Here is a 16,118-nt window from a genome sequence, read left to right as displayed (position 1 = left end):
TATCTGCTCTAGTATTATGCTTGTTCTTCTCCAAGGTACATTGTTTGGCAGGTGATAGACAGCTACAGAATATTATGCAATTAATGTTAATAATTCTTCATAAGAATTTGTTTATAATGGTCCACCTATTCCGTACAATTTTGAACTATCCACTTAAATCTAAATGGTATATTGTCATGTTAAAATTAGTCCAGGTTTTGACACTTGTTGGGTCGCCTTCAGCTAATTAATAATTATGGAGGACATCTTTAAAATTACGCTTACGGTATCCCCTGCCTATCATAAGAGGTGACTAAAAGGGTCCCTAGGAGCTCTTAACTTGAGAACGTGGGTTGGCGACCACGGTTCCGCTAGGTGAGTCTAACACTGCTTCCATATACTGCACCCGCTCACCTCCTGAGTCCCAGACTAGCATTTATCTCAGGGGTGATCAGTTCGAAAACAATAAAAAAATTTATATAAAGAAAATCAAAAAAATATATATCGGCGCATCAAATGAACACAGGGATGAACGGGGCATGCAAATTAAGGTTACGGGGGACGACTCATTCATGGATACAAATTTTTGACTCCACAATAGGACTGGGAAGTAACAACTTAAATTCCATGGGCATACTGGACTAACTACAATGAAAAGATATGGAAACTGTTTCCTATTTAAATTGCAATGAGGAGCAATTTATTCACTTATTTTGCATACTACACATGATGACAATTTTACATTGGGACACTTTAATCCTGAAAAATAAATGACATAATACTTGGATTTTACCTCACTACTCTGGTAGTGTAAAACATCTGGTGAATTCGCTCCAATTGGTTACTGGGGATCGAATTCACATCCGTATGATTGGACGTTTCACCGCTGGAGATCTTCTTTCGGAGACGAAGGCACGACAGTAACTATTTACTGTCGTCTCCTCGTTCCGTTTGGACATGAGACACTTCCGATATGTACATTCTGGTGAGCCGGACACCCACCGTGGAAAATGTTATCGCCTCGAAAAAACGGGAATTTATAATACGGACAAACTCTAGCCTATTATTCCAGATTCACAAACACGCCAGGTAGAGTTCATTAACTCAAAGCCTATTTCAATATTTACACTTGTTAATACGACAAGACGTACGGAAAGGTTCATTACTATGCTCTGACCCTGAAGACATGTGCCGTCCGTGGGTTATTTACGTATCTACCGCTAACAATCTCCCCGTGAAAACCCAACATCTGGTTCGGAGCAGTTCGACACAGGATGACTGTCCCTAGCATATCCTCCTATGATTATTAAATAATATCATTACCATTCTTTATCTGATCATTATCATATTCTTTGACTGCCATCAATTAATTTTATTATTATCATTAATTTCAATTATAATCCTGTATTTGATTATCATTTATCATGCGGGATGATTATATGCCAACCCTTGCCGACGTTTCAAACGAAGGGTCGTTCTTCCTCCTAATTTATCCGCACAATATAATGATCAGCTTCCTCATAAATATTTTTATTATTATTATTATTATTATTATTAACATTATTATTAATAGTGGAAATCGTGATTATAGTAACCCGTAATCATCCTCGCTATAATACTTCAACTTCTCGCTCTTATTATTTTCATCAAAAAAAAAAAAAATTAAAAAAAGTAGCTTCATTGGTTATTCTTCTTCTCCTTCTTCAAATATTTTATTTATTATTATTATTAGTAGTTAAAAATCTCAAATTTTTAATTTCAACTCCCAACATCATTATTATGTCCAAAATATATAAAAAGTAAATTCTTCAAAAAAAAAAGTTTTTAAAAAATATTTATTATTATTATTAATTTAAAAAAAATTAATTTCGCCTGTTACACGGTAGTTCACTCTTAATATGTTTAACGCATAACCCCTTTTACAATTCCGATTTATCCTGGCACTAAGCACTTGATTTAAGACAAGATTCACTTGGAGTATGATTATTGTTATTATTATTATTATTAAAAATGGAAAGATGATATTTTAATTTCCACTCTTTAGAATTTAATCACATATGTTAAATCCCGTTATGAACCACTAAGATCTGCTTTATATTGGTCGGGACAACACGGTATTCGGGACCGTACCTTCAATTTCGTACTGCCGTTAATTTTATATGGGGACACACGTCCTCCCAAGACACATCTCACAACCTATGGCACATCGCGGCTGGGCAAATACCTCCAATGCCGGCAATTGCTAAACTATTCCTTCAAATTTGAAGTCCATTTCCTTTCATCGGAACTCTTCAAACATTTAATTCATAAATTAATCCTCGGTGCGTGGATCCTACCACTAATAACACCGGCATCTGTATTTTATATCATCTTAGGCCTTGAGATTCATCTATTTCATCATTACAAACAATACGGCTCAATTTATTTCACGCCGGATATTCGTCCCTCATGACTTCCAACTCTAAATATGGGCTCAAATCATTCTGGGCTTTTAACATATCGTGACCATTCTAATTCACGTGCCTTTATCGCTTTTAAACAAATTTTTAATGGTTAAAATAAAGTCCAAAAACGTAAAATCAAAAATTTACGTAAAATCAAACTGATTACGTGAATGAAAGTCTTTAACGCTATATGTCATCTCCACATTGATTATTATATTTGCACTAGCTAACTCCCGAGGCACTGTCATTATTATTATTATTATAATACTTTAACTCGCAAACGCACAAATATTATTATTATTATTATTATTATTATTAATAAGTTACTTTCCTTTGTCAACTCACAAACATTATTATTATTAGTATTTTAATGACCTTCCGTACGCAACACAAATCTTACATAATCTGGCTGTCTAATAGAAATTATTCCTAATTAAAATACAAATGATCACCGCAGTGAATGAAATCAAATAAATGGGTTAGCACAAAAAAAAAGAATTTAACACTTGAAATGAACTTCAGTCAAAGTATTACGAACAGCATGCATTAATTGAAAGAAATATATCCCATATTTACATTATATACAACAAACATATACTCAAATTAATTAATCTAACCCATTATTACGTTAATATAAATTTGTCCGTCTAAAAAAAAAAAAATCATGGGCTCGGGAGGCGGACCATGTTAAGTAACCATAATTAATTTACACTGAACCCCGTTTAGTCGCGATAACATCCCCCAAATATCAAAATTGTGTACTCATTCCTATGTAGAATTCCATTGTCTCGTAGCGGATGAGATATAGGCCTTACGGCCCCATGGTGATCTACTCGTCCATCATGTCGCACAATACAAATTTAACACAATAAAACACTTCTGGGTGACTACCCATGATTAATACCTTATTACACTATTTTACACAAGAATACTAATAACAAAAAAAACACTTATAGGTGCTCCTAGACCCCTGACACTCGCACAATATAATCTTCATATACGCCCGAAACACACGTCGTGACACATTACGACGAAATGTCGTTCATTTGAACCGGCGCGTATCGCGTCTTCAACCGGCACTTCCTGGTTTATTTCTAAGCTGTCTTGATAATCGCCTAGCTCCTATGGTTCCCTGCTCGGATAGTTATTCACCATCTATCTTGAGGTGTTTACTTCAGGCTCCGCACACTGCCTTCCCAAGGTACTATCGGCGTTCCGTTAATTATTTATTATGCAATCACATGACATTTATTAAATTCAACATACAGTTGTACTGATTAGTTACACTCGGTACTATGGATAATTTCACTGTTCGTATTCATTCTCCTAATAATTCACGCACTTTCAGCTTTAACTGACTTCGAATGCGTCCCGAGGTACTGACTTACAGAGTCAACGTGTCAGAGTCTCAACTACTTCATAGACTGACACGACTGGTGACCGATAACGACTGGTGACTGGTAAGAACTGAGTGATGTGAGGTCCGACCGGTCACAACTGGTGACTTCAAACGACTGGTTGATGTGAGGTTCACTACTGGACTTTTATGGACGATATGGTTTCCCGCCGGGGTCATCCGCGGTCAGCTCCTGGAGAGGGGGGTTGGTTATCCTAAATCGGCATATGCAGGCGGATTTGGATCTCTTGCTTTATCCTACTTAATACACTGGCGATACACATTCGTGTGTCGTATTCTGAACTCCTATCGTTCGGTGATCATGGAAATATCACTTAATTCCTGTCCTCCACCTTTCGCGCGCTAACTCGGCGTCCCTGATGGCGTGCTCATCTCGACCAATGGCGAGATAGCGTGGGTCATTTCCACGAATTCATTACTTTAATTTATTACGATTACAATTAATCAACATGGGAATGATATCACAAAAATCCCCTCTATTCAATTATGTGGTTGGACTAATTTAATTATTGTTATCGGAGAAGCTAACTGGAGTTCACTCTGAGTTTTTCTTATGTTGGTTTATCTGCGGGCCTATGATAAATTTTCTCATTGGTCAACACCGCTTCGGTTAGTTTGAAATCTCTTCCTTGTAATGTTGCCAACACCAAATGCCTCGGGCGTGGAAAAACTGGTACGTCATATTCCCGGTATTGGTGATACATCTGCTCGCCCTTGGTCCGAAATATATACTCTTTTACTTCCTCGAAGTCATTACTTCGTTGTTGTGAGCTCTAGCTTTAATCCTCTTATCTTCTGGCCAAGAAACATTTTCCCCATAATGACAAGCTTACTGTGGCGACGGTTTGTCGCGATCACGCCGGGCTATGTTGAAATTCTCCCGTCCACACAAAACTGACACTGTATTTCATTTAATATTTCTATATATCTGTATTTCTCATATCAAAATCAAATCATGAAACTAGGGCCTATCTCATCAGGGTACAATACTTGTGCCAGACTCTTCACTTTCATCTATCCTACCTCTCTTGGTCAACTCTTGTTGTTTTCTGAACCCCAGTGGTATTAGATTTCAAGTCCTAGGGCAGGGATGGCGTACCTATGACACGCGACTTCTGTGGCACGCCGCGCAACATACTAACATATTTTAATGATTTTAACGTGTAATATATAGGTCGAAAATCTACCGACATAGCATACGTTAACATTACCTGGTAATAAAGTAGTATGCCACAATTAATACTGTGGTCATATTTTTTTTACATGTTTTATTAGGTTAAAGTAAAAATATACCGTATTCTTAAAATGTACCTGTTTTTGAAAAGCAATTTACTGTGATGTTTGCAAAATTAAATCATGAAACATTCAGCTATATGGATTTATATGTGATGCAATCTAATACCCAAATGAAGTAAAATGAGGTTTTTTTTAAAGGAAAACAACCGGCCGCTCAATAGTAATAAACAAAACCTTAATTGACACACTAGTAGGAAGAGGTCCTAGAGAGCCTTTCGTTTTCACTTTCTTTGTGGCCTTTGTCTTTCTTTGCCCATTACCTTTCCAAGTGTCAGATCCCTTCCATTTTTCCCCTCTGGTTGTCCGGTTGTACTTCCTCGTAAAACAGTTATCACCACCACCATCATAAAATTGATCAAATATGTTAGACAAGAGTCGGGGCAGCAGGAATAGATGAAATTAGACCTGAAATGGTGAAGTATAGTGGGAAGGCAGGGATGAAATGGCTTCATAGAGTAGTCAAATTAGCGTGGAGTGTTGGTAAGGTGCCTTCAGATTGGACAAAAGCAGTAATTGCACCTATCTATAAGCAAGGGAACAGGAAGGATTGCAACAACTATCGAGGTATCTCATTGATTAGTATACCAGGCAAAGTATTCACTGGCATCTTGGAAGGGAGGGTGCGATCAGTCGTTGAGAGGAAGTTGGAGGAAAACCAGTGTGGTTTCAGACCACAGAGAGGCTGTCAGGATCAGATTTTCAGTATGCGCCAGGTAATTGAAAAATGCTACGAGAGGAATAGGCAGTTGTGTTTATGTTTCGTAGATCTAGAGAAAGCAGATGACAGGGTACCGAGGGAAAAGATGTTCGCTATACTGGGGGACTATGGAATTAAAGGTAGATTATTAAAATCAATCAAAGGCATTTATGTTGACAATTGGGCTTCAGTGAGAATTGATGGTAGAATGAGTTCTTGGTTCAGGGTACTTACAGGAGTTAGACAAGGCTGTAATCTTTCACCTTTGCTGTTTGTAGTTTACATGGATCATATGCTGAAAGGTATAAAATGGCAGGGAGGGATTCAGTTAGGTGGAAATGTAGTAAGTGTTGTAACCAAGGTTGAGATTTACAAAACACAACTTTATTATTCGCTTCAAATGCAAAATACACTATTTACACAAATAAAAATGAAATTTAACTTGAAGCAAATGAATTAGGAATCTTGAGAAAGAGTCTATCTTTTGTACACTATATACAAGTTTGCAGTATTTACATCCACTACTATCTCGAAAAGATAGTCCTTGATATATGAAAAGTCGATAGTCGAAAACTATCAGAAGTACTGACATAAATGTTTTGGAAAGTCCTTCCTTGCTGAGTTCATAAAAGCAAGTTCAATGTTGGAAGAATTCTTACTTGGCGAAACCAAGGGAGCTTGCATTAATTAGGGAAATATAACGGTATGTAATAGTATGACTGGATATGGGCAGCGGAAGAGGAGCGGTGACCAGAGGTGAGACCTCGTACTGCCAGAAATTCAGTCCACCTGGCCGAAGCACATTTTCAAGAGGAGTAGCCTCCGTGCTCGACGTAGGGTGTATTCTGGAGCTGGACACCGGGGCAAGTGGGCATCTGGACAGGCTGGGAGTTCCTCTTTATAGTACACACACGATGGTTCAGGCACGCGCACTGAGGGCTGCGCGTCGAGGCTAGAAGAATGACACTTGGCGCGCGTGTAGCTGGCTGGCGGAGCGAGAAGGGAGCGCCGGACATACAACAGTAAGCAGCCTGGCCTATGCTGACGACTTGGTCTTAATGGCAGACTGTGCCGAAAGCCTGCAGTCTAACATCTTGGAACTTGAAAATAGGTGCAATGAGTATGGTATGAAAATTAGCCTCTCGAAGACTAAATTGATGTCAGTAGGTAAGAAATCCAACAGAATTGAATGTCAGATTGGTGATATAAAGCTAGAACAGGTCGAAAATTTCAAGTATTTAGGTTGTGTGTTTTCCCAGGATGGTAATATAGTTTGTCAGATTGAATCAAGGTGTAGTAAAGCTAATGCAGTGAGCTCGCAGTTGCGATCAGCAGTATTCTGTAAGAAAGAAGTCAGCTCCCAGACGAAACTATCTTTACATCGGTCTGTTTTCAGACCAACTTTGCTTTATGGGAGCGAAAGCTGGGGGGGCTCAGGATATCTTATTCATAAGTTAGAAGTAACAGACATGAAAGTAGCAAGAATGATTGCTGGTACAAACAGGTGGGAACAATGGCAGGAGGGTACTCGGAATGAGGAGATAAAGGCTAATTTAGGAATGAACTCGATGGATGAAGCTGTACGCATAAACCGGCTTCGATGGTGGGGTCATGTGAGGCGAATGGAGGAGGATAGGTTACCTAGGATAATAATGGACTCTCTTATGGAGGGTAAGAGAAGTAGAGGGAGACCAAGACGACGATGGTTAGACTCTGTTTCTAACGATTTAAAGATAAGAGGTATAGAACTAAATGAGGCCACAACACTAGTTGCAAATCGAGGATTGTGGCGACGTTTAGTAAATTCTCAGAGGCTTGCAGACTGAACGCTGAAAGGCATAACAGTCTATAATGATGATGTATGTATGTATGTATGTATGTTAGACAAAAGATATGAGAAATCAGCATCAAACAAAAACACACCCACCGTTGGTTTCAGCCAGTGTCACCGTAGCGTACTTGCATTGGTGTGATGCTGTCAGCTCTGAGGTCTGTATTCAAAACCCTCCCTGGGCGAAGATTTACTCTTCGACTGGTGCTCTCAAGCCGGTCGTAAGCCACGTACAGTTTTAGCATTACGGCTGCGCAAATCCCATTTAAATTCGCCCGCAAAGTTATCCAATTGGCTAACTTCAGCAGTTGATGAAATGACAACGGTGCGAGATATCGAATTATTTCTTTCAAATTATTTATCAGCATGACCAACCCTGTAATGGTAATACTAAATGGTAATACTAAATGGTAATACTAAATTCCCATGAAGGGAATTAGATATTTTTCCACCAATAGAGCATATCAAAAATCAGATCAAAAATTGGATGTATGGCTTTTCAGGCGTTTGCTCTATTAACCAGCATTTCGTCTTAGGTCTGACACTAGACTCATCAGAGTGGGATGTGTCAGACCCTACCCACTGATGCTGGGGTGTATGCAGGTGAACTTATCAGAAGCTTCTTATGTAGCACAGTCTGATAACTGCATACGGGAGATAAAACTCCACAATGGAATTAATGCCCGCCTAGCAATTCCAAATGGTAATACTAAATTCCCATGAAGGGAATTAGATATTTTTCCACTAATAGAGCATATCAAAAATCAGATCAAAAATTGGATGTATGGCTTTTCAGGCGTTTGCTCTATTAACCAGCATTTCGTCTTAGGTCTGACACTAGACTCACTAGACTGTAATGCTGACATACTCGGTTCACGTTGTTTCCGACCACGCTGTAGGCCTATATGCATCTTTTCATAAATATTTGAAATGAGTGCATACATTTCAAATTTCGGATTTATTGTCAAGTTTTCAACTTCTATTATGCATATTTTAACATGTTTTACAAGCAGTCTTAAAGAAAATGTAAAGTAATTAATGCCTTGAACTCTTTCGACAATGAAACGGTTCAAAGGTAACTGGCAATTATTAAGACACAGTTCCAAATCTTACCAGAATTAGTCAAGAAGCTAGAAATACGTGGGTTGAGACTTGATAATTCACTGGACATTATAGAGAACATGAAGCACATCGTCTGCAAACAAAATACTGTGATGCCCTTAAACAAAATTCGGGCTACGACATCATGGTACCTATAAACGGATATTTGGCTGTTACTTTTAACACCTACACTCGCTCCCGAATTCAAGTACTTTCCTGTCACATCCACACATGTAGAGAGATCATTCTCCGCATTGAAGCTAGTTTTATCTATCAGACGCCACAAATTTATATTGTAGTAGTGTACCACAAAGCAAATTATGGACAGGAGAAGTAGGGTGTGAGCCTCCGTGGCTCAGGCGGCAGCGCACCGGCCTCTCATCGCTGGGTTCCATGGTTTAAATCCCGGTCACTCCATGTGAGAATTGTGCTGGACAAAGTGGAGGCGAGACAGGTTTTTCTCTGGGCACTCCGGTTTTCCCTATCATATTCATTCCAGAAACACTCTTCAGTATCATTTCATCTGCCATTTGTCATTCATTAATCATTGCCCCAGAGGAGTGCGACAGGATTCGGCAGCCGGCACCATTCCAATCCACACCGCTAGATGGGGGCTTCGTTCATTCCACTCCTGACCCAGTCGAATGACTGGAAACAGGCTGTTGATTTTCATTTCAGAAGTAGGGTGTGCAGTGTAAAATAAAATATTAATGTGTATTTAAGTGCGTTTCTTCACGTTTGTGGGTTTTTCACATGGTTTTCTTAGCTGCCTCTGTGGATCAGCGGTAGAGTGTCGGCCTCCGGATCCCAAGATAGCGGGTTCAAACCCGGCAGAGGTAGTCGGATTTTTGAAGGGCGGAAAAAAGTCCATTCGACACTCCATGTCGTACGATGTCGGCATGTAAAAGATCTCTGGTGACACATTTGGTGTTTACCCGACAAAATTAATTAAATCTCAGCCATAGACGCCCAAGAGAGTTTCGGTTTACTCGGTCTGCCATCTAGTGGGCCTAGAGTAAAACGGAACGTCGAAACTGATGAGCAGACAGCCAGATGGCGTCAAATTGAAATGTTTGCACGTGGTAGCTGAGGCCATACGATTATTATTTTATGGTTTTCTTAAAAACGTATAATTGATTTAGCATGTGTATTAACACACTGTCTTATGAAGGAGAAGTGTGCATATTGTTTTAACAGTGAACATTAATAGATTGATACATCTCACAAATTATGCACAGAATGTTTGTACTAATTGAACAGTTGCATCTATAAGTAGTGTTTTTTTTTTTTTTTTTTCATTCAGTTGTTTATCCATGATCATGATTTTATGTATTGGTGTGGATGAATCGTCTCAGTCCAATAAAGGAATGTTACGTTTGCGTTTCATACAAGTGTTGAATAGCCTACTTATATGGATATTTACTGGGCGAGTTGGCCGTGCGGTTAGGGGTGTGCAGCTGTGAGCTTGCATCCGGGAGATAGTGGGTTTGAACCCCACTGTTGGCAGTCCTGAAAATGGTTTTCCCTGGTTTCCAGTTTTCACACCACATAAATGCTGGAGCTGTACCTTAAATAAGGTCACGGCCGCTTCCTTCCCACTCCTAGGCCATGCCCATTCCATCATCGCCATAAGACATATCTGTATCAGTGCGACGTAAAGCGAATTGTGAAAAAAAATGCATTTCATAACCTTTTGCAGCATAGTTGCATGCTATATTGGTGATTTATACAGCATATAAATCTGATGTGTACTGATAAACATCACGTTCAAACATGGTACAGTATACTGTACACTACTTTATTACCGTATCATCACAAATCAATTTACTCATTCCTGAGTGTCGTGACCCCACTGGCTTTGCTGGTTACATGTCTGCTGTAACTTCCTCAGTGCACATTGGGAAGATAAATTGGTGATTGTCTTCACTTGTTCTAACCAGTCCTTCCCTGTGGTCTACTGATCTGTCCATTAGATATTTAATGGCATTCTCAATTTCAATTACTGTATGCAAATAATCCCAGATCCTAATTTTAGAAAGGGAAAGTTTGAATGAATATTGATGAATATTGAATTTTCACGACCGCATTGTAATCGAAACAGACTTTCAGTGTATTAGGTCGTGTTACGTACATGTAGTACGTGTTGAAGAGATGTTATGTACAGAACAAAAATGAAGTTTAAAAAGAAATATATAATTTTATTATATACACTCACCAGCAAAAAGAGTGAAACAATACATACAGTATCTCAGATGAAGTTTAATGTTAGTCCATATCATACCTTGTAAAAATAAAATATGACCTTACAATTTGGCAAAATATCGTAAGTTAATTAGACTAATTCATAAATTTAAGCGCAATAATTGATGAAGATTATTGGGCATGACAATCACAACACCAATGTTGCTGTTTCCTGCCTTTGAACAAGTCATAGGAGAAGCACTACTGAGCGTGATAATCACTTTCTTGTCATGCAAGTTCTTCGTGATTTATAAACAGCAGCTGTGGAGGCCAGAGATTGTTTGCAGCAAGTAAGGGGCACGAACATCAGGGAAAGGATAGTAAGAGGAGCTTGTATGAAGTGTATTAAAAGTCCAAGAAGCCATCTACAGGACCTCTGCGTACACGTGAGCACCGCACCTCTCAGATTTAATTCGCCAGCGCCCGTCGAAACTGGACTGTGGAGCAGTGGAGCACAGTGCTGTTTACAGATGAATCCAAATTTTGTTTGAGGGCACCGGATGGAATGGAGAGAGTATGGAGAAGGTCTGGGGAACGTTATTCACCCTGTACTTTCTCTGCAAGGACACCATTCAATGGAGGCTCTATGATGGTCTGGGCTAGGATTACCACTGATGCGCGGATGGAGCTTGTGTTCGTCAAGAAGGGAAGTCTGACAGCCCACAGATACATCGAGGAGATTTTAGTGGATCACATGGTGCCGTTTTGCACCTGTCATCAGTGAGATGAATGACAGTGCTCGCCCACACGCCGTCTGTGTACGTGAGTACCTGGATGAAATCTGAATTGAGCACATGGTGTGGCCTGCTCGTAGTGCCGACTTAAACCTGATAGAGCCTGTCTGGATTATGCTTGGGAGACGTGCTAGGAGTTGTTCCCCTTACACATTGGCTCAATTTCGGGCTGTGCTTCAGCCAGAATGGGAGCTTATACCACAAGAGAACATTTGAAAATGCATTCTGAGCATGCCTGATCGAATCACAGCTGTAACTGTGGCTGGAGGTGTTAATACCCGTTACTGCGGCAATGAAAATGTGTTGAAAACATGTGGACAAATGGACTGCATACACCTCCAGGTTTCGACATTTCCAAATTTGTGTTGGTGGACTGTTGTGATTGTCATGATAATAATCTTGATCAATTATTGCGATGAAACTTCTCATATGGGCTCGTTAACTTATGATACATTGCCATATTGTTGTAATGTCATAATATTTGATTTTTATCAGGTTTCAAATGGCCTAACATTAAATTTTGTCTGAAATACATATTGTTTCGCTCTTTTACCGGTTAGTGTATTTACATTGACGCTTGTGTACAGTACAATAAATTTTAAAATTATAAAGCAACTTGTCATGTCACAATTTCCATTAGTGTAGTTAAACAACATTTTAAATTACACTGGCATTGGTTTGCATTGCCAGTTTGTGAGAGTAAATAAGTTTTTCTCTGGTGCAAACCCATAACAAATCTCTAGAAAAATCTTTTCTTCATATTTGGCTGGGAGATGTTATGCAGTACTAATTTCCTACAAAAGGAATACTGTAAATGCAGAGATATAAATATGAGAAATTTAACAAGGAGCAGGAGGATACAAGCAAAAGGTACATAATGCCTGGTCAATGTGGTTTGTGAATACCGTATCTTTCACAATATTTTTTCGAAAAATTCAAGCTTAAAATTAGAGATGCAAGATATGTGCAGAAAGTTAGTAGACTAAATTGAACTTGATTAGAGTTAAAATACTTTTTCAAAGTAATAAGGCCTCACAGTTTTGCTTAATAGATTGCATTCTATTATATTCCGTAACATATTATTGAATGTTAGCAAAAGAATTAAATTTTGTAGTATTCCATTCATAGGCAATGCGCTCCCCTGCCAGTTCTGCTTCCATTTCACTCCACAGAAAAATAATATTAGGTCTACAACAATCACTTTTCATGCCGTAAGCATATTTCCTTAGCCGTAGGCATATTTCTTTATTTATGGGTATACCTGAAACTGTTTAATTTTTGGTCCATGTCATGTTTACTGTGTTTCTCTACAAATTGAATCATTCGAATATAAAGCTTGATGTAAAACTCACCTATAAGCGAAGTTGTGCTGGAAAGCAAATAACAGTATCGTATTACACTGGACTTGATCTTATAATACTTTACATTTCACTCATGTTGTATACTGACACATTGAAATTGCAGCCATTTCAAAAGAACTACTTACCATCTTGCTCATTAGGACACAGATTCAGAATTACCTACCTGCCTTACCAAACAATTGGAGAGTGCTTTTGTGACTATATTATTATAATTATTATTACTGACACGTGAAGAGAATCTTATGCAAGATACAAGCGATCTTTCGTAGTGACCCCCTGTGGGTGGGGGATGCAGGTGAAGAATGCACACATGGTATCCCCTGCGTTTCGTAAGAGGCGACTGAAAGGGGCGTCCAAGAGATTCTAAATTTTGAACCATGAGATTACCTGTGATAAGTACCATTATGCGAGGAACACCATGAATTGACTTTTTTTTTTGTGATTAGTACCACTATGTGAGGAATACCATGGGTCTGTGAATGGATCACTATGGGCTCACAATACCTATATATAGTATCTGTGGGGACGTAAAGCAAATAACATTATTATTATTATTATTATTATTATTATTATTATTATTATTATTATTATTATTATTATTATTATAATAGTATCTGCCACAAGACGGAGGCTTCTCTCTGTCCAGTTTTGGTTGGAACACCCAATGAGATAAAAAGAGGCTATCCTCACTGGGGTGTTTCGGCATCTGGTTGTAGACATCATGGGTCTGTGTTTTGAGGAACACCACGGGTCTGGGCATTGCCTGTAATAAGTACCACTATATGAGCGACGCCAGGGGTCTGCATTGCCTGTGATTAATACCCAGTATGTGATGAACACCTCAGGGTTTGTGTTGCCTATGAATGGCGCCATGATGTGAGAAACACCATAGGCCTGCATTACCTCTGCGACCTCCTGTGAGTAGAACCACAATGTGTGGAACACCGTAAGTCTACGTTACTTGTGATGAATACTGCTACATGAGAAATACCATGGTTTTTACTTTCTTAGCGATAAGTACCATTATGAGGGGCTGTTGATCTGGGTTTTGGACCTCTTTGGACAACATAGTATCGATTCAGGCTTGTGCATTGGAAGCAGTCCCTTGGTCAATATATACTATTGTTTTAAGTTAGTTTCTGGGGGGCATTGCGGGTCAGATTCACTGATTGTTTTAAGTTTATAATTATTGTTCATCGTCATCTTTTTGAATTCTAGTCAGTGGATTGATTTTGGAATTATTTTTAACTTTTAATATTGCAAGTTGGATCTGCTGGTTATTTTACATTCATATTCATCCATTCATTCGTCATCAAGTTTTGAATTCTGGCCAATGGAAATATTTTGGAATTTTAAATTTTCATTACGTTTCATCTCATTTTGTACCATTAGGTGCCGATCCCCTTTAAATAACAAGCATCACCACCACCACCACCAGCATCTTAAAGCTGATGAGATGAAGTAGAGTGGATCACAAATAGAGATTTGATAAGAGGACTATTTGGAATAATATGTCTGGAACTTGTTGAGACATCAGTACCTTACTCAGTTTTGTTTCATGTCGGGGGTGACACTGTGATTTGCCAGTCAATAGAGGAGGCACAGAACCAGATTGCCTAATTCCAGGAACACTGCTGCATAGAGCAGAAAAACATCTGGAACTGCAAATTAAGTATCAAGATCCTAAACCTGAAGTTGATCATTGCTTACAAAAAAGCAACAAGAAATTAGGCTCACACTTCTGGACTTCAAGAAGGCCTATGATTCAGTAGATAGAGAAACACTGATCCACAAAGACTAGGCAATCAATTTCAATTTCTGTGACATTTTTTCTTTTTTACTAGCCGGGCTGAGTGGTTCTAGACAGTTGAGGCGCTGGTCTACTGACCCCAACTTGGCAGATTCAATCCTGGCTAAGTCTGGTGGTATTTGAAGGTGCGCAGATACGTCATCCTCATGTTGGTAGATTTACTGGCATGTGAAGGAACTCCTGCGGGACAAAATTCTGGCACCTCGACCCACTCTTTCCACCTTTGCTACTGTTGAGGACCAGACCCCTATTAGCCGTTAATTTTAAGGATTCGTGTAGGGCCTTCAGAGCTACCGTAGCAGTCCCAGGGCATGCAGAGTCCCTGCTGTACTTCACCTACCACAGGTACTTCCCTACTTCATGGTGATGCCATCTTGCATTACACGGACGAGGTGTTGGACTTGTGGGAAACAGCTACGGATAAATTGAACTGTCAAGACTAGTTATTTTTGAGTACTGGTGTGGGCATTTTTGGTAATATTATGTATGTCATTAAAACAATGACAATTTATGTGGCAGATGTTGGATAGAAGTGTACAACTTATCCACTGGTTATAAGAATATGTCGAACTTAAGTAAATAACATTGTTCTGCTTACAGCTAAATACTGAGCATCATGAGCTATTAAGGATTAGGGTTTAAGCTGTCTGGCCCTGTGGTGTAGGGGGCAACGCGTCCGCCTGTCACCCTGCGCCCCGGGTTTGATTTCCGGCTGGGTCAGGGGTTTTTAATTGTAAATGATTAATATCCCTGGCCTGGGGACTGGGTGTTTGTGTCGTCCTTAACGTTCCTTTCCTCACATTCAGCACATTACACTTCCACAACTACAATTACACGCAGGTTCATAACATATGGGGCAACTAGTGGCAAAAGATCTTTAGAGGTCGACACCTCGAACAAATAGCATTTAAAAAAACAAGTTTAAGATGTGTGAACATTAATTTATCATTAATCTGTAATGGCAGACTGTATGAAAGCCTGCATTCTGATACTGTAGGTTGGAGATTGAAAAGAGATGCATGGAGTATGATATGAAAATTACCACTTCTATGACAGAAGTTACGTCAGTTGGGAAGAAACTGGAGAAGTCATGTAAGAAATACAAAACTGGAACTTAGGATGTCTATTCTCCCAGGATGGTGGTATAGTAAGTGAAATTGAATCAAAGTGTACCAAGCCTAATGCATGAAAGAATTGAGTTGCCGGA

General features: G+C 39.1%; 1 protein-coding gene across 1 annotated transcript in view; it reads left to right on the top strand.

Annotated features, from left to right (window-relative positions):
* Positions 1-16,118, top strand: part of eIF2A (eukaryotic translation initiation factor 2A) — a 124,877-nt gene that overhangs the window by 16,231 nt on the left and 92,528 nt on the right. The gene's annotated exons all lie outside the window — the stretch shown is intronic.

Source organism: Anabrus simplex, chromosome 14, assembly GCF_040414725.1.
Source record: "Anabrus simplex isolate iqAnaSimp1 chromosome 14, ASM4041472v1, whole genome shotgun sequence".
Classification (NCBI taxonomy): Eukaryota; Metazoa; Arthropoda; class Insecta; order Orthoptera; family Tettigoniidae; genus Anabrus; species Anabrus simplex.
This window is presented reverse-complemented; position numbering and strand designations above follow the sequence as displayed.